Source organism: Haliotis cracherodii, unplaced genomic scaffold, assembly GCF_022045235.1.
Source record: "Haliotis cracherodii isolate W230 unplaced genomic scaffold, xgHalCrac1.p SCAF_16, whole genome shotgun sequence".
Lineage (NCBI taxonomy): Eukaryota > Metazoa > Mollusca > Gastropoda > Lepetellida > Haliotidae > Haliotis > Haliotis cracherodii.
Window position 1 is genome coordinate 6,582,511 of NW_027266271.1, and position 20,149 is coordinate 6,602,659.

The 20,149-nt window shown below is 40.6% G+C and overlaps 2 pseudogenes; one reads left to right on the forward strand and one right to left on the reverse strand.

Annotated features, from left to right (window-relative positions):
* Positions 1 to 2,860: 2,860 nt before the first annotated feature.
* LOC139463774 (uncharacterized) lies at positions 2,861 to 14,295 on the reverse strand (annotated as a pseudogene).
* LOC139464138 (uncharacterized) lies at positions 11,083 to 11,996 on the forward strand (annotated as a pseudogene).
* Positions 14,296 to 20,149: the final 5,854 nt, after the last annotated feature.

The following is a 20,149-nucleotide window of genomic DNA, read 5'->3' on the forward strand; positions in this document are numbered from 1 at the left end:
ATACATGTAGTGATCGGAGTTTCCAGCCCATACATACATGTAGTGAGCGGAGTTTCCAGCTCATACATACATACATGTAGTGATCGGAGTTTCCAGCCCATACATACATGTAGTGAGCGGAGTTTCCAGCCCATACATACATACATGTAGTGAGCGGAGTTTCCAGCCCATACATACATAAATGTAGTGATCGGAGTTTCCAGCTCATACATACATGTAGTGATCGGAGTTTCCAGCCCATACATACATACATGTAGTGATCGGAGTTTCCAGCCCATACATACATGTAGTGAGCGGAGTTTCCAGCTCATACATACATACATGTAGTGATCGGACTTTCTAGCTCATACATACATACATGTAGTGATCGGAGTTTCCAGCTCATACATACATACATGTAGTGATCGGAGTTTCCAGCCCATACATACATACATGTAGTGATCGGAGTTTCCAGCTCATACATACAGACATGTAGTGAGCGGAGTTTCCAGCTCATACATACATACATGTAGTGATCGGAGTTTCTAGCTCATACATACATACATGTAGTGAGCGGAGTTTCCAGCTCATACATACATGTAGTGATCGGAGTTTCCAGCTCATACATACATGTAGTGATCGGAGTTTCCAGCTCATACATACATGTAGTGATCGGAGTTTCCAGCTCATACATACATACATACATGTAGTGATCGGAGTTTCCAGCCCATACATACATACATGTAGTGATCGGAGTTTCTAGCTCATACATACATACATGTAGTGATCGGAGTTTCCAGCCCATACAAACATACATGTAGTGAGCGGAGTTTCCAGCTCATACATACATACATGTAGTGATCGGAGTTTCCAGCTCATACATACATGTAGTGATCGGAGTTTCCAGCTCATACATACATGTAGTGATCGGAGTTTCTAGCTCATACATACATACATGTAGTGATCGGAGTTTCCAGCCCATACATACATGTAGTGAGCGGAGTTTCCAGCCCATACATACATACATACATACATGTAGTGATCGGAGTTTCCAGCCCAAACATACATACATGTTAGTGATCGGAGTTTCCAGCCCATACATACATACATACATGTAGTGATCGGAGTTTCCAGCTCATACATACATGTAGTGATCAGAGTTTCCAGCTCATACATACATACATGTAGTGATCGGATTTTCCAGCTCATACATTCATGTAGTGATCGGAGTTTCCAGCTCATACATACATACATGTAGTGATCGGAGTTTCCAGCCAATACACACATGTAGTGAGCGGAGTTTCCAGCCCATACATACATACATGTAGTGATCGGAGTTTCCAGCTCATACATACATACATGTAGTGATCGGAGTTTCCAGCTCATACATACATGTAGTGATCGGAGTTTCCAGCCCATACATACATGTAGTGATCGGAGTTTCCAGCTCATACATACATGTAGTGATCGGAGTTTCCAGCTCATACATACATGTAGTGATCACAGTTTCCAGCCCATACATACATGTAGTGATCGGAGTTTCCAGCCCATACATACATGTAGTGAGCGGAGTTCCAGCTCAAACATACATGTAGTGATCGGAGTTTCCAGCTCATACATACATACATGTAGTGATCGGAGTTTCTAGCTCATACATACATACATGTAGTGATCGGAGTTTCCAGCTCATACATACATGTAATAATTGGAGTTTTCAGCTCATACATACATGTAGTAATTGGAGTTTTCAGCTCATACATACATGTAGTGATCGGAGTTTTCAGCTCATACATACATGTAGTGATCGGAGTTTCCAGCCCAAACATGCATGTAGTGATTGGAGTTTCCAGCTCATACATACATACATGTAGTGATCACAGTTTCCAGCTCATACATACATGTAGTGATCGGAGTTTCCAGCTCATACATACATACATGTAGTGATCGGAGTTTCTAGCCCATACATACACGTAGTGATCGGAGTTTCCAGCTCAAACATACCTGTAGTGATCGGAGTTTCCAGCTTATACATACATACATGTAGTGATCGGAGTTTCCAGCCCAAACATACATGTAGTGATCGGAGTTTCAGGCTCATACATACATGTAGTAATTGGAGTTTTCAGCTCATACATACATGTAGTGATCGGAGTTTTCAGCTCATACATACATGTAGTGATTGGAGTTTTCAGCTCATACATACATGTAGTGATCGGAGTTTTCAGCTCATACATACATACATGTAGCGAGCGGAGTTTCCAGCTCATACATACATACATGTAGTGATCGGAATTTCCAGCCCAGCCCATACATACATACATGTAGTGATCGGAGTTTCCAGCTCATACATAAATGTAGTGAGCGGAGTTTCCAGCTCATACATACATAAATGTAGTGATCGGAGTTTCCAGCCCATACATACATGTAGTGATCGGAGTTTCCAGCTCATACATACATACATACATACATGTAGTGATCGGAGTTTCCAGCCCATACATACATGTAGTGATCGGAGTTTCCAGTGTCGACATTGTACATGTGGTGGGTGGTGGGTGGTGTGTGTGTGATTGTGTGTGTGTGAGTGATTGTGTGTGTGTGAGTGATTGTGTGTGATTGTGTGTGTGTGTGTGTGTGTTTGTGTGTGTGTGTGTGTGTGTGTGTGTGTGTGTGTGTGTGTGTGTGTGTGTGTGTGTGTGTGTGTGTGTGTGTGTGTGTGTGTGTGTGTGTGTGTGTGTGTGTGTGTGTGTGTGTGTGTGTGTGTGTGTTGTACTCACCGATATTATCTCATTGTACTCTTGATTTGTATATGGGCCGGAGGCCTTTAGTACAATAAAACATCTAATAATAATATGATATTAATGACACAAAATATAGGCATTAGCTAGTTTATTACATGTCCATGTTTCATGTGCCCTGACTACAAAGTGTCTACAGCTGTTGTCATAACAACGGGTCAGCAGCGTGCGCGAAATCAATTCTTTGTCTATTATCCAACACATGATACATGTCATGGTGACATTCCTGAAGTGCAATCCCACTTCAGCCAGCCAGATGTGACTGACTTCCCCATCGATACAAGTCACCGGGAACGAGTCTATTGGTGGTTTATTTATCACAGCACATGCATTTGTCATAGGTTAGGTATTCAGTTACCGGTTCAAGTTTCGTGTCATGTTTCTAAAACTAAATAAGCGTAGCTTGGAAACAGCGGGTAATGTTGTAATTTATTGTCTGTCTGTTGCAAGCTATCTTGATTAGACCTAAAATGGGCACGCATACAGTGTCCTTCGTGCCTTACATGATTTATTCAAACCATTACACAAACAAACACAATGCCAGTCGGTTTTAGAAGGAGAACTGGGTTGGTAAACAAGCACGTCATGCTGCTATTAATTCTGCTCCATCAACTGAAAGGGGGGTGGGGTAGCCGGTGGTTAAAACGATCGCTACGCTCGTCACGCCGAGGACCTGGGTACGCTTATCCACAATATGTGAAGCCCATTTCTGCTGTTCCCAGCCGTGATATTCCTGGAATATAGCTGAACGCGGCGTAAGATCATACTCAGTCACTCCAACAACAAAAGAATTAGCAAACCTGGTTACAGAATGCAAATTGGCAAATAACATAATGTATAAACACCATTAGGAAGCATTAACATGAAGACCTAGTTGACTTGCGGATTTCACTTTCTCACAATGCGACTTTTCGGTAAAGAGGCTGGTTGCTTTATCCACCTGCTTGATAAAGGTAATAGCGTATGCACTGTAACCTCGCACTGGAAGCAAAAAGTTGAAATCCATGTGAACTCTGTCTTCATTGTTACTACAGCTTCTGAAATGCATTTAAATATACTAATATTAGAAACATTACCGCTTAAATAGTTTACAATTTCTAAGTATATCCATGAGTAAAATTGTACATGCATTGTATTTCTAACAATATCATAATGAGCACAGTGAAGAAGTAATGAAGTGCACTTTCGGTGGCGCAGGAAGGAGATGGTGCAACATTTTGGAAACGGTTGGCAATTTAAATCGACTCACTCAATCGAATTTCATTTAAGGAAATTGGTTTAGTTATCAAAACCACTTTGCGGTTCATTGTTAACACGATCAGATTTTACAGTCAGTTGACTGAATTAGGCACTTAAGTTTCCGCATCACAGTGAATTCTAACGGATTTTTGTCTTTTCAAGACATAGTTTAAGGTAAGAAACTAAAATCATCCAGCAATGTATAACGATTTGGTTCTGCGACTGTTGGCGATAAAAGTTTGCATAAATAATCGGGTAATATAGGCTTCAACATTTTGGAGGTTGGCAATGTAAAGCGATTTCTTCTCTCACTTGAGGAAGTTGGATTAGTTCATAGTAAATTCTATCATAACGTGTTCCAGGAACTGCACCATATACTCTTCCGTAACGCTTCTACATTTTCCAGGATGACACATTGTTGTTTTGTACAGTTATACAAATATAACTACAGTATTCGAATAGGTAGGATAAACACCATATACATAGTTTCCAGGGTTATCTTTGGGAGGCGATTGTAAAACCTATTTGCACATAAATGAGATCATCTGCTCCGTGAAGACAATAAGTATACAGCCCCTTTAAGTGGCCGTGTCAGTTAAGGGATCCGCCATTAAACAGTCGTGGAGGGGACAGGGCATTTTACCGGACATACGACATGTCCAGTGCACATGACGACACTGCTTCGAGCTGGCACAAATTGTTCTAAAAACCTAAAAACGGCAGTCCCCCTCACCTCAGAATATCTCCTGATGGTCCCCAAATCAATATTTGTTTGAAGCAAAACGTACCGAAAGTGTCACTATTATAATAAGCAAACACGTGACACCGCCAGCAATAGCGATTTTCTTCCAGTGTTTTTTCAAATACTCCCGACAGTCAGGCTCCTGGTGACAGCAATGCAACAACACGCGGTGAAACATATATTCATTGTCCATATCATTGGGGAGAATGTGTCCATTTTTGATGAACAGTCTTAGTTTTTGTTTGACGGTAGAATTCAAGTCGCTTGGAAGGTCGATGCTTACTTCAGAATCTTTTCCGACTGATGCAATGATAAGAATTGCTGAAGGCAAACCTGAGGGTGAAATATGACAGAATCTATATTTGTGATCTACTTTATAAACAGTTTCTATTTCTCTCGAATAGGAGTCAAAATGTTTGAAATAACGCAATCAGCACCCAACATGAACACTTTAAGGCTGTTTTGAAATAAATATGTCAACTCTTTCTGAATATATTTAGTTCTCCTTCTCCATACATCAATACTGGTTTATTCTCCTTGTTATAGGTGCACGCCTACATACAACCGATATATTTGAATAGAATCACCTACCCCTTAATGTGTCAACAATGAGTTCCTCTTCATCTTTAATGCGAGATGAAGCTTGATATATGACGAGGAAGGGGAAATCCTTTTTAACTTTGATCCCTTCGCTCTGTATCGTATCATATATTGGAAGAATTCATCTTCTAGACTTTCGGCGTTACTGCTTCTCGGGATGATGATAGTATTTGCTCTCAGTGTGTTCTCTGCAAGATAAATGCTGAATGTTACATTGGCCTCTCGTTATACTAGGAGGCGTGTGTTGCAACTATCGAATGATTTTTTCAGCAAAAGGGTGACATTAATATGGCATCAACCTTTGATGAAAAATGTGTGGTGACTCGATATCAGGACAATAATTCCCGAGCACAGGAAGTAACACTACTTGTGTTTTGGTAAAGACACGTATGTGAAACTGAGCATCTGTCAGAAGCTGTGGCTGCAATCAAAGACGTATGGCTCTTTTACTATCATCACAGAGTTAGCTTAGAGGACGGGACGTGTCTAATGCCTCTTAAGGCCACTGAAAACGTCAAATAATAAAGATACAGACTATGAGTTAATTTTGATTCATTGGTATGAAAAGTATCAGACACGTTGAAATGTTGGATATCTAGCCCATTTCCGTATAATCTCTATAAATTTGAACTTCTGAGATGACAAATTCACAAGGCCGATTTATTCTTTCTAACTTAAAGGGAGAAGAAATATATATTGTAAATCCGAGACAGAGGGTGAATTTGCACATACTTTTCCTGGTTTTTTTTGTATCTATATCTAAATAAAAAGTTTGGATAGAAAAATTGCTCTTTTTGAAATATTAGAAAAAACGCTTTCTATAAACATCTAAAATCAGCTATTTTGACACACTTTTGCCACACTATGCAAAAATCATTGTTATATGTCCGACAGATCTCACAGTAAAATGAACCAGGTCCTATAGTCGTTTATATGAATACATCTGATAACTTCATTAACGATACTTAAAAGTCGATCAGTTCCTAAATCGGGCATGAAGTGAATCAAACATTACCATGGTTTGTTCCTGTTCTTAATCATTTATAAGTGCTCAATGGGAGTACGTGTATACGGTTCGACTATACTAAACACGTATTCCAACTTACCCGTGTCGCTCCTTCCATACTTCTCCATGCTCCTGTATGTGGCTGGGCTGGCTGCAACCTTGGACATACTGGCAACATATTTTTAAGGACGTTGATGTTGAAGAAGTCCTCTTTTGTGTACATACATTTGTGTCAAACGTTATACAATGTTATTTAATATATAGATCGGAATAGGTTGTTGCCCTGATAATGGAAACATAAATGACAGTTGAAAAGGGTAGTCAGGTGATACATGTACATTCGTTTGCTGTTCAGCACATATTGAAGCATGTATTATGGCTTTGTAAGTAAATAACAGTAATGTCAACACGACGGTACGACAGCGCTCAAAAACCTATCTACATATTCCCAGCAAACCTGTTGAATATCTTTGTGTGTTGAATATAAGATCTATGTCAATATTAATACATCATTACAGAATTGACCTCATTGTCTTCAAGAACAAGTTGGGTCAATCACAGAAAACATAACCTCATTAAGCCCCAAAAGACGTTGAAAAATGACTTCAGGTAAAGGTCTCCACACAAGTCTACTAAATATGAAATGAAATGTGCATCTAAAGTGCATACCACATAGGTATGATAATAGTAGATTGAGTTTGTTGACGTATATACACACGTATACAAGGTTTGACCACACACACACACACACACACACACACACACACACACACACACACACACACACACACACACACACACACACACACACACTCACAATCACACACACAATCACACACACTAACACACACACACCGCCCACCACATGTACAATGTTTCATCTAACAATGTTTCATGTTCATGAGAACTAACCTGTTTACAGCTACCCTTGGTGAAATGTCCGCCTCCCCAGTTCGTAAAATCTAAACTGCGCATGAGCTGGTATATATATATTGTGTTATCGGCCTCGTTTTCATGCAAGTGACGTCACGATATGGCTGAAATATTGCCGATGTGACTTAAAATTTAACTCACTCACTCACTCACTCATGCATGTGACATGTACACTGGGAACGGGGGATGGAGCACACACATCTTCCACAGCAGAGGGCAGCTATAAGTAAGTAGTAGTAGTAACATTATTTCCACGAATGCTATTATTACGAGATACAGCAATCAGAAAACTGTCATCCTTTGACTAAAAAAGTATTAACTATTTTCTATACAAATGGGCATCTTCAAATTATGAAGTTACCAGTATTTAGATGTGCACTTTTCAGGTCAGGGTTATGGTATGTTACACAGAAAACAATAACAAGTCAATAGGGAAATGTTATTTCCTATCATGAATTTAACTATTTTGTCCATATGTGTTTGATTATATATATTTGATGTCATCCTCCGCTCGTGTTGTACCCGGACAGCGGGAGGTCGGTGGTTCGATCTTCTGGTCCCGCCATACTCAAACACGTTAAAAATGGTACCTGCTGTTACGCTGGCTTCAACCGCCATCAGTGAGACATAGCAAGGACTGGCTGCATCGAGTCGGGATAATGTGTCTGAGTCGGAGAGCCATGTTAAACTTTGGCATGGTATCTCAGTGGGATAGCACTATTTAAACCGGCATAAGTCCGGATAAATACATGAAGACACAAACGCACGTGGATTTACGTCGCATTGTTAGTGAAACAATCTTGGATGCGACCTTAAACCCGTTTCACCTCACCCCACCTCATCTCATCTCTCATGTTGTATGGAACTCTGGGGATTTCATACCTCACCCCACCTCATCTCATCTCTCATGGTGTATGGAACTCTGGGGATTTCATACCTCACCCCACCTCATCTCATCTCTCATGTTGTATGGAACTCTGGGGATTTCATACCTCACCCCACCTCATCTCATCTCTCATGGTGTATGGAGATCTGGGGATTTCATACCTCACCCCACCTCATCTCATCTCTCATGTTGTATGGAACTCTGGGGATTTCATACCTCACCCCACCTCATCTCATCTCTCATGGTGTATGGAACTCTGGGGATTTCATACTTCACCCCACCTCATCTCATCTCTCATGGTGTATGGAGCTCTGTGGATTTCATACCTCACCCCACCTCATCTCATCTCTCATGGTGTATGGAGATCTGGGGATTTCATACCTCACCCCACCTCATCTCATCTCTTATGGTGTATGGAACTCTGTGGATTTCATACCTCACCCCACCTCATCTCATCTCTCATGGTGTATGGAACTCTGGGGATTTCATACCTCACCCCACCTCATCTCATCTCTCATGTTGTATGGAGCTCTGTGGATTTCATACCTCACCCCACCTCATCTCATCTCTCATGTTGTATGGAACTCTGGGGATTTCATACCTCACCCCACCTCATCTCATCTCTCATGGTGTATGGAACTCTGGGGATTTCATACTTCACCCCACCTCATCTCATCTCTCATGGTGTATGGAGCTCTGTGGATTTCATACCTCACCCCACCTCATCTCATCTCTCATGGTGTATGGAGATCTGGGGATTTCATACCTCACCCCACCTCATCTCATCTCTTATGGTGTATGGAACTCTGTGGATTTCATACCTCACCCCACCTCATCTCATCTCTCATGGTGTATGGAACTCTGGGGATTTCATACCTCACCCCACCTCATCTCATCTCTCATGTTGTATGGAGCTCTGTGGATTTCATACCTCACCCCACCTCATCTCATCTCTTATGGTGTATGGAGATCTGGGGATTTCATACCTCACCCCCACCTCATCTCGTCTCTCATGTTGTTTGGAACTCTGGGGATTTCATACCTCACCCCACCTCATCTCATCTCTCATGGTGTATGGAACTCTGGGGATTTCATACCTCACCCCACCTCATCTCATCTCTCATGGTGTATGGAACTCTGGGGATTTCATACCTCACCCCACCTCATCTCATCTCTCATGGTGTATGGAACTCTGGGGATTTCATACTTCACCCCACCTCATCTCATCTCTCATGGTGTATGGAACTCTGGGGATTTCATACCTCACCTAACTTTGTAAATGTTCATGACATACCTTTTTTCCGGAAATTCTACACGTTGTCGAAAGCCCACCGAAGTTGCACAATCCGCGAGATCAACAGAAACTGTATAAAGTAAATCAATATAGTAAAAATGTAAAATACCAGAGAACGTTGCTTTGAGATAGTACCCTTTTTATATAAAATTCGTATAGTGTATCGATATGTATCAGCAGAAGAGGGAAAGAATGTTGAAAAACACTTATTTTGAGATATGTTTTTGGATTAATGTGGATTAATCCTGACATGGGTGATGTTGACATTGAATTTTCGCAACTTAACTTAATGTGCATTGATGAATATGACAATGTTGTCGATATTCCCCGCCTTTTTGGTATGCTGTGTGTTAAGTAATTTATATTTAAGTTCACGCATTAAGTTTATTTCCATGTTATTGGTATGCTCCCGTTGTCACAGAGTATGTTTCAATAGAAGTTGTTTTTTTGTGTAATGTGAGATAGCTGAGAAGCTTAAAGTCAATAATGAATTGAAGTGAAGTGGAGGCAATGTAGGTTTCATTTTCTGCCAGGGGTAGACGGCATAGTTTTGCTGTTTAAAGCGTGGTTGAACTCGGATATTGTAGGGGCTTTGTGGTGAGGTATGTGGCCTTGAGCTGGCCGTGCCATGGTGCGGCGAGTATTTTGCGCAGAACAGAACAGAACTTTATCGCTTTTCGAGGCCCGGTATAGCGGCATATGAAGTAGTTTTTGTTTGTTTGAAACTGTAAACAATTCTTCAAAATCTGTTGTTCGTGGCTCAATTGAAGGTGCGGTCTCCTCCAATCCAACCATATGTTTAGAAATGCAAAACATTTTATCGTCACTAATTTATTTAATATCACTGTGCTGAAGCCAATCCTTATAAACCACATATGAATAGATAGGATAAATCTTATTTATATAATTTTTCAAAACAATTATTTCACTTGCTTCTGCATTTAAACAGGCTCTTTCTGTTTCTTTAAATAGGGTTTAATGGTACCGCACGACAGAATTTAGACGAAAACTACATCAGATGAAATTGTTTTATATTAATAAAGCGTCTGGATTGTACAGAATGAATGCCGCTTCATATAATTATACTGTTCTGAATAAAATTCTTTTCGAGCAAAACGATAGCTTTAGGTTGTATACGGTATACAAGTGCCAAATATATCATATACAGCAATTCGACATATCTGTGGGTGGGTGTGGTGTGTATCGGATATGTTATATACATGTATATCATTGTGAAATACGGGGAAGTGTGTACATCACACATACAACATACATCACTCAGAATGAAAGGTTGTGTGTGTGCGTGTGTGTGCGTGCATCCGACCTAATATAAACATAAGAAACATTCAGGATGAAAGACGTGTGTGTATATGTTACAGGAAACAAGTATAATCAGTGATTAAGTCTAATAACTGGAAATTTCAGTGATTATGTCTAATAACTGATGCACTCGGTGGCTCGGAAATCTTCAGTCATTAGACATAATCACTGAAATGAACCAAGGGATTTTATACTTGTTTACTGAAAGCATATCCCTGCCTTTTTATAATAACTTGTGAGAAGGCTTCATCTGAATTTACAGCACAGGTTGTAACTGAATTGAAACTTATGTGGCCCTCATTGGTGATCGTGCACGGAAAGCCTCGACATAACCAAAGCCAAGGTTATGTAGAGAGGGCGAACTGTGACATTAAAGACATTCTAGTTGCTTGGCTTGGAGACAATGACACCAGTGATTGGACTGTAGGACTTACGTTCGTCCAGTTTCAGAAGAATTCAAGTCTCCACAGTGGTATCAAAACCTCACCATTTGCAGCTCTCTTCGGATCTGATGCTCGGACTGGCCTTGCATCTTCAACCCTCCCACATGAAGTTCTTCAGCGACTGCAGTCAGAAGATGATCTACTTTCGGCCATTGAATCTCCTGTTTCCAATGCTGACAAGTCATTAGAAGAGCCCGCTCCATCATCCAGTGACGCGTCAGAAGTATCTACTCAAACACCGCCTGCCTCCCAGTAAGATCAAGTAGCAGCACAACTTAACAGCATCATGCAGAACAGAAAAAGAGCCAGAGAAGCACAAGTAGAACAAGCCCAGCGCATGGTGAAACGCTGCAAACGTGTTTTGGGGCCTGTAAGTGTTGGAGACAATGTAACTGTTCCTATGTCGACAGAGGAAGAGGTGATCCACGTAACATAATTGGTGTAGTTATTGAGTGTAGTGACAATGACATGTTCACAATTGCAGTCAAGGGTGGTGTGCTAAATGGGAAATATTCCCGTAACCAGTTTGATGTATGTGTCACCAAACTGTATAATGCTGACGATTTCAATACCGATCGAACACTCTCTTTGCGTCAAGCGGTTCAACTTGACTCAGTCTGTGGTGGTCAAGGCTTTGTAAGGTGTAATTGTGTTGGAACTAAACGGTGTCAGACCAATCACTCCAAATGTTTTAAGGCCAAGATGCAATGTAATTCTAGATGTCATTCAAGTCTTTCATGTGCAAACAAACATTCCTGAGTGTCCATCTGACTGCTATTTGTCATACCATTCACGTCATACCATTTTATGAAATAAATGATTGAACTGTTTAAGCTTATTTCTGTGATTTTTGTGTAAGGTATCTGAAGCCTTCTCACAAGTTATTATAAAAAGGCAGGGATATGCCTCAGTAAACAAGTATAAAATCCCTTGGTTCATTTCAGTGATTATGTCTAATGACTGAAGATTTCAGTAATTAGACATAACCACCGAGTGAATCACTTATTAGACATAATCACTGAAATTTACAGTCATTAGACTTAATCACTGATTATACTTGTTTCCTGTAAGATATATATCGGATATAATATAAACATCGTTCAGGATCGAAAGCGACGGAGAGTGTTCAACGATAGACAACGACAGAGGTTTATATCGGATGTATTATATTATACTTACTTCAGAAGGCTGTAGATGCAATGTCAGCATAGAAACATGCTGAGAAGTAACATATCCAAGATGGATGTTGACCATTTTGTATCGAGATTAGATATTTTTCTCAGCTACAGCTATAAAACAAGATATTATTTTTTTGAATTAAAACCGAGAGCCTGATTTTAGAAAACAAAAACAAAACAAACACCTTGCAGCAATGTAATTTTTGTGGCAGTCGGTTTCTTTTTTTCATCAGTGTATCAAATGATCGGTCCTTAGCTGGCCTAAACTCATGATGATCTATGGACAGTGCAGTGTGTATGTCAATGGTGGACATAGCTCAGAATATACCAGCTACGCTTGTCGTGTGAGGCGACTATCGATTGACCGGGCATGCTTGGTGACTTGGTTGATTGTGCATCATGTTCCCCGATACAAAAATATGTAATAGACATGATAGAGTCAGAAACCTCTTATAATTAGGAATATTGACCCACTGCATTTAGACTCGGCGCACAAGATTGAAATGTCATTTATTATCATCAATACAAAGGAAATTTTAAGTTTCCATTATTTCTTTTATTTAACATTTCAAATTTGTGAGCAGTGGGTGAATGTTGCTAATTTTAAGACTTTTTGACCATGTAAATGTTCATATCACCTTGACCAGAAATAGGATTGTGTCTTTAAAATCGACAATTAATGTTATCTCAAGGTTCCTTCTTGGCTGATGATCATAATATCTATATGTCTTATGCTGCATTTAGTGTTTTAAATATATGCTTTCATATAATTGGCATATTTTTCATAAGGCCACAAATGTAACCTTTACTAAATACATATGTGTTGAACATGCTACTTCTAGCTTAAATATTAAAACTGTCATAAACAATTTTATGTTAACCTCCAGCCAACAAGATAATTCTGAATGTGAAGCACTCGTTGGTGCCTTCTCTGATATTTTACGAACCGTCAACAAATAATCAACAAAACCTTGCAAAAATAAATCAAAAGAACCAAAAACGCCAACCCCAATGGTATGATGTTGAATGTAAAGAGGCAAAACTTAATATGGAGGTAAAAAAATAAGAAATCAATATATCAATATCAATAAATAAAAAAAATATGAAAGTTACTCAGAAGAAAACAACGTGTATATACGCACACTCAGCTGGATTAACTGGAAACCTTATAAAAACAGGAAACTATCAAATAAACTTAGGATTTATTTATCCAGAACCTGAGGCGCTAACAAACCACTTCAGGAATATTTACAACACTAAAAAAAGAGATATGCATACATGTGACAGTCTTAAAAAAACAATAACAGCTAATGAAATTCTCACTTCTATAAAACAGTTCAAAACAAACAAAAGTCCAGGCGAAGATAATATAAGGAACGAACTTTTAAAATCAATATATTGTTGGTACACCAGTTGGTTAAACGGTTTAATGTCTTAAATAGCGGTCACTTCCCACAGAGCTTAGTCGTGCACCATTACTGTGGGATATATTTATTTTATGAAAAAACACAATCTAGATATGTATACAAATGCAAGTCTAGTAAGCTCTAGTTACCTCTATTCCAATGAATTCTTACATGAGAAGCGTGATAAGACTGACCCAAACAACTACAGGCGTTTTGCACTCATGGGGCTGCTTGGGTTAACTATCTTGCATCGTCATAAATGAAAGAATAATGGAACACATTGGTAAAAAACTCTATTACAATACCACTGGCAGTCTGGATTTAGGAGGGGTAACCGAACATCATGTCGCGGGTTCTGCCAACGATGTAATTGAGGGAACTGAGGCGGTGCGGATGAGGTATAAAAGGATTTATTACCTGTAAAAATATATAAACACATCAACATGAATTGATGAGTCGAGGAAGAGAGAATGTCTTCCCTCGACAATGGCGTGACATAAAGTCGCATTTCAAACGCTGTTACTTTATATACTACAATTGAAGCAATAAATGTGTTCGGCGGCACACGTTAGATGTGAATTAGTTGAATTAGTAATCTCGTGCAACGCGATGCCTTTTGACCGAGTATGCTATTCACAATTTACAACATTAATGATTTAGTTTCTACAATCGCGTTACCTATTCTATTGACTAGATTTCCATAAAGAAAGTAGATAGACAAGGGTACATACCTGTAAAAATATATAAATCACATCAACATGAATTGATGAGTCGAGGAAGAGAGAATGTCTTCCCTCGACAATGGCGTGACATAAAGTGGCATTTGAAAGTGTCCACGTCACATCCCAGGTATTAGCACGAGATACTGCTGGTAAGACAACGAGGAGTAAGATTGAGAGATGAAGCGTCCGTAAAATGAAACAGAGATAACTCTTGGCAACTAACCCTAAATATATCCGGCGACACCTTCCCCCCCCTTTGAGAAATGTTGTCCTCAACATTTAAATGTGCTGAAGCATCCAAACAGAGAAAAGTGAAACCTTTATACAACTACTTACACACATTATGAGCTCACAACGTTGAAAGTTAATAATACAACTATACAAAAACCTCAAACGATTCTGGGATACCAGCGGCCGATGATGTATCCTCAGAAAGGAAAACATCTTTATAAGAGGAAACAGATGGTTTGGCAAGAATACTGTAGTCAGTTACCCAATCGCCATTTCTGAGCCAAAACGGAGGAGCTGTGTTACGGGTAGGCCTCCCCATATCAGAGTTCCGTTCTCACACATGATCAGTGGAGTCTGCAACTACATCCTCGTCATGTGCAGACGTTGTACCGGGCTCCTCTTCCGCTGAAGCAGATGACTGTTCAGGAGGGCTGGAAGTATAGTGTGTTGGAGAACTGTTAGATGATGGTCCAGGAGACGTGTCAGCAGGAAATGAGTCTTCAAGCTCCATTACAGTTCCTACTGTTTCCATGGATTCCTCTCTATTAGCCTCAGTTCTTTCTTCAAGATCTCGACCAAAGTTAGTTCCATTGGATCCAGTAACCTGAGACACTGGTGGACTAATATGATCTGGTAACAATACAAATACTTCCTCGGCATCTTCGTCTTCTGGCTCCATGAGTTCTTGGTATTCTTTCACCTTCAAGGATATAGATTTCTTCACCCCTGCCTTTCTTTCATTTCTTCCTGTTGCAGGGTGAATACTGGGATGTCCTCATTTGGTTGGTTTACAACTTGGAACACATCCCGTCCCCACTTATCAGCAAGCTTGTGTTTCCCAGTAAGTCCTACAAGACGAACAAGGACACGGTCACCAGGTTGGAGAGTTGAGGCGCGCACTTTGGCATCATATCTTTTCTTATGACGTCGACCAGCTCTTTGGGCTTCACGTGATGCACTTTCATAAGCAAAGTTTAATCTCTTTCTCAATTTGTTGATATATTCAGTCGTTGTAGTGTGGTCATCACCAATCTTCTTGACTCCAAGGAAAGCATCAACAGGCAAGCGCGGATGTCGACCAAACATAAGGTAGAAAGGTGAGTATCCTGTACTCTCATGCTTTGTGGCATTGTAGGCGTGAACCAGTGGAGAAACATAAGTCTTCCAGTCATTTTTCTTATCTTCTTCAAGGGTTCCCAACATGTTCAGAAGAGTCTGGTTGAATCTCTCACACATTCCGTTTCCTTGGGGATGATATGGTGTTGTTCGAGTCTTCCGAATTCCTGTCAGTTGACATAACTCCTTGATGATATTGCCTACAAAGTTTCTCCCTTGGTCGCTGTGAAGTTTAGCTGGAAATCCATAGTGCAAAAGGAAATTATCAAAAAGAACTCTTGCTGTTGTCTTTGCGGATTGATTTTTGGTTGGTATGGCAATAGCATATCTTGTAAAACGATCTGTGATCACAAGAATGTTCCCGAATCCTCCTTTTGATTCCTCCAATTGCAAGTAGTCCATGCACACTAGTTCTATTGGTTGGGTTGTCTGAATGTTGACTAGCTCAGCTGATTTCCTTGTTACAGGTGATTTTCGTCTGATGCAGTTTCCACATTTACGAATGTATCTCTCTACATCTTCATTCATGCCAGTCCAGAAGAACCTGTTTCGAATTAAGTCGAGAGTACGGTCTTTGCCTTGATGTCCTGAATTATCATGGATGGCCTTGAGAACTGTTTCCTTGTGTATGGTTGGTAACACAATTTGATGTACAACTCCATCACAACTGTTCACACTTCGATAGAGAACTCCTTTGTTTAGAAGAAACTTGTCCCATTCCAGAAGGAGTTTCCTGACGGATTGATCTTCAAGAGAACGTTGGCGTGCTGTTGGCTTGTGTCCTAGGTTCAAAAGTGATATCAGCTGAGCAAGTGTTTTATCCAGTGATTGTTCTTTCCTCCAGTTGTGTTCTTTCGAGGCTAAAGGCAGGGATGGTTCCTCTGGATATATGGCATCCTCATGAAGGGTGAGACTTTCAGCACCAGTACCTATCGCCTGGTGAACTTGACAGATGGCCTTGACACTTGGAACATCCAGTTTGGTTAAATCAGCTCCATGATTATGCCGTCTGGACAATCCATCTGCATCTTGGTTCTTGTTTCCCTGGCGATAAATGATATTGAAATCATATGCTGAAAGTGCTGCTAGCCAGCGATGTCCAGTGGCATCAAGTTTAGCAGTAGTGAGGACATATGTCAAAGGATTATTATCCGTCTTCACTTCAAACTTGTTTCCATAGAGATATTCGTGGAACTTGTCTGTTACTGGAATTCCAGTTTGTGAGCTGGGTAATTCTTCTCACTCTTCCGTAGAGCTCTACTGGCATAGGTTACAACCCTCAAACGTCCTTGTTGCTTCTGATAAAGAACTGCTCCAAGTCCAGCTCCACTTGCATCTGTGTGTACCTCAAAAGGCAGGGAATAATCAGCATAGGCGAGTATCGGTGGTTGCGTTAAATGATGGATGAGAGTATCAAATGCTGCTTGCTGTTCTCCTGACCAGATCCAATTGTTGATCTCTTTTGTAGGTCGCCTGCTCTTCTTCTTGGGTTGTCCTACGAGCAAATCATTGAGTGGCTTAGTGATATTGGCAAAATCCTGTAGTACCCAGTAAATCCTAGGAATTGTGAACATCTTCTGTATTCTGTGGTACTGGCCAGGTCTTCAGAGCACTAATCTTCTCTGGATCAGTCTCGATTCCATTAACAGATACAATGTGACCAAGATACTTCACCCTTTCTCTGAAAAGCTGACATTTAGATGGTTTTAGCTTCAGTCCGTTATTTCTGAGTCTTTGAAATACTGCTTCCAGTCTTTCCAAGTGCTCGTCAAATGTGTTTGAGAAGATGATGATGTCATCAAGGTAGATGAGACATTCTCTTAGATTTAAATCTCCCATGCATTTCTCCATGAGCCTTTGAAATGTTGCTGGAGCGTTGGTTAGACCGAATGGCATTCTATTACATTCATAAAAACCTAATGGTCCAACGGAAAATGCAGTTTTCTCCTTGTCCTTTTCCTCAAGCTCAACTTGCCAGTATCCAGAGCGCAAGTCCAACTTGGAGAACAATCTCGATCCAGACAGACAATCTAAGGTTTCATCAATTCTTGGAATTGAGTAGGAATCCCGAACTGTTCTTGAATTCAACAATCTCATGTCAAGACAGAAACGTAGACTGTTATCCTGTTTGCGGACTAACACCACATTAGATGAGTAGGGACTGTGAGATTCTCTAATGGCTCCACATGCTATCATCTCATGTAAGTGCTCCCTTACTTCTTCAAATAATCCAGGAGGGATTCTTCGATGTGGCTGCTTGAAAGGAGTATCATCTGTCAACCTGATTCCATGCTTCACAGTGTTGCAGCAACCTAAGTCTGTGATATCTGAAGACATGATGCAATCCCAACGCTGTAGCATGTCAGAGACTACTTGCTTCTGTGGGTCATCAAGATGGCTGTCAGAGAGATCAATCCTTGATTTGCAGTGCTGAGAAGAAGTATCTGTTGTGTCCTCTGATACATGATTCGTCTTTTTAGCAGATACATCCAGGGGCACTTGTGTAAAGACACGAACTTGGTGGAGTTGACAGTCTGGTCTTTGGACGGATGGTGATGACTCTTGCAGACAGGTTGCAGCATCGAACGGGTATTCTGGATAACTTCCCATGTTTTCCAACTTCAACTAGGCGTGGACAAACAGACAAACCTGTATGCATGTCGTATTCAACTTCAAGATGTTCAGTAACAGCAGTGTAATTCCCTGGACTATGACGAATAATTCCACTGAGGGTGACCATCTGATTTGGCTGAATAATGATAGGTTTATCATTAGTAGACTTGACTGTTCCTAGAATGCCATTGTAACTAATTGAATCCAGTGCAGTAGTCCATTCCTTTGGTAATCCCTTTCCTGTTTCCTGGTTTCTGGATTTTAATCTCTTAAGAACATTGTTGCCAATCACTGCAGGGATGTCCTTGTTGTATTTTGTATCCTTGGTTATTAGTATAGGAATCTGCAATTCGACATCATAGCAAGGAATGTAGATTGATACATCAATGTATCCAGAGTAAGGTATGTTAGTGTCTCCAGCTCCAGTTATTTGAAGTTCAAACTCAGTTAGGGGCCGACATTCAATCTCTGATAATGTAGAGTTGTAAAAGGCTTGACTGACAGTTGTAATCTGGGATCCGGTATCTAAAAGTGCAGAACATTTAACTCCAGCGATGACTACTTGAGTTTCATTAGCCTCTCCGATCATTCTGTCATGTAGATCTGTTGGTTTAGGGCTATCACTTCCATTGGCCTCTACTAGCCCTTCAGCAGTAGGCCATTCTAGTTTAAAGATCCACCACGTCTCCCACGTTCAAGTCTTCCACGACCTCTGCCTCTAACTTGGATACCTGTAACTGTAGAAGAATCCTTCTGGGCTTCTAATACTGAAAGTCTATCCAAGATCTGCTTCAAAAGTTTGTTGTCCGTCTGGGGCTGTTGCTTTGGCTGCGCTGGTTCCAGCTTGTCCAGTCTCTTTATAACTTCTGATAGCTGCTGAGATATCTTGGCAGAATAATCTGTATCTGGTGTGGTGTTCCTATCCATGACGTGTGGTTGCTGTTGGACCTTGGATCTCATCCTTGGATGTGGCTCTCCTTGCATCTCACGTTCAATTTCTCTTGTGGTCTGCAGAAGATCCTCAAAATCCTGTCCTGAGTAAAATGAAGGTCGGGTAGCATTCTTTAATGTTTCCCGAAATAATCCACTCCAGAATTTATTCCTCAGAATACTGTCTCTCGATGTAGCATCCATGTAGCTTCCTCTGTCTGTGGCTCTCTGTAGTAGGGTTTCCAATATAATTCCCCGTGATGCAACTGGTTCAGATTCCTGTTGACGAGTCGTGTAGAAAGCTTGCATCAGGGATTCCGGATTATCCACCGTGCCATATAGTCCTTCCAGTTTCCTCACGATAGTGTCAACTGTTGCCCTCTCACCTAGTGAAAGAAGAATACTGGATGCATCACCTTTGAGGGACTTCCTCACAGCCTGAGACAGAATAGCAGGTGGGTAAGCATCATCTCGAATAAGACATCTTACTTCCCATTTCCAAGTTTCAAAAGATGACTCCGTGTTCGGTACATGAGTTTCTCCGGAAAAATGGGAAATCCTAGGCAACTGAAATTGGTACATCTGCTGGTTGAGAGATCCTCTGTGTTCGTATGGTGATCTATTTGTAGGGACATGTTGATCAGTGGTGTGTCCAGGTTGAAATCCTAGATGTCTTGGCGTGATGGGCTCCCTTTTATGTACTGGCGTAGATACGT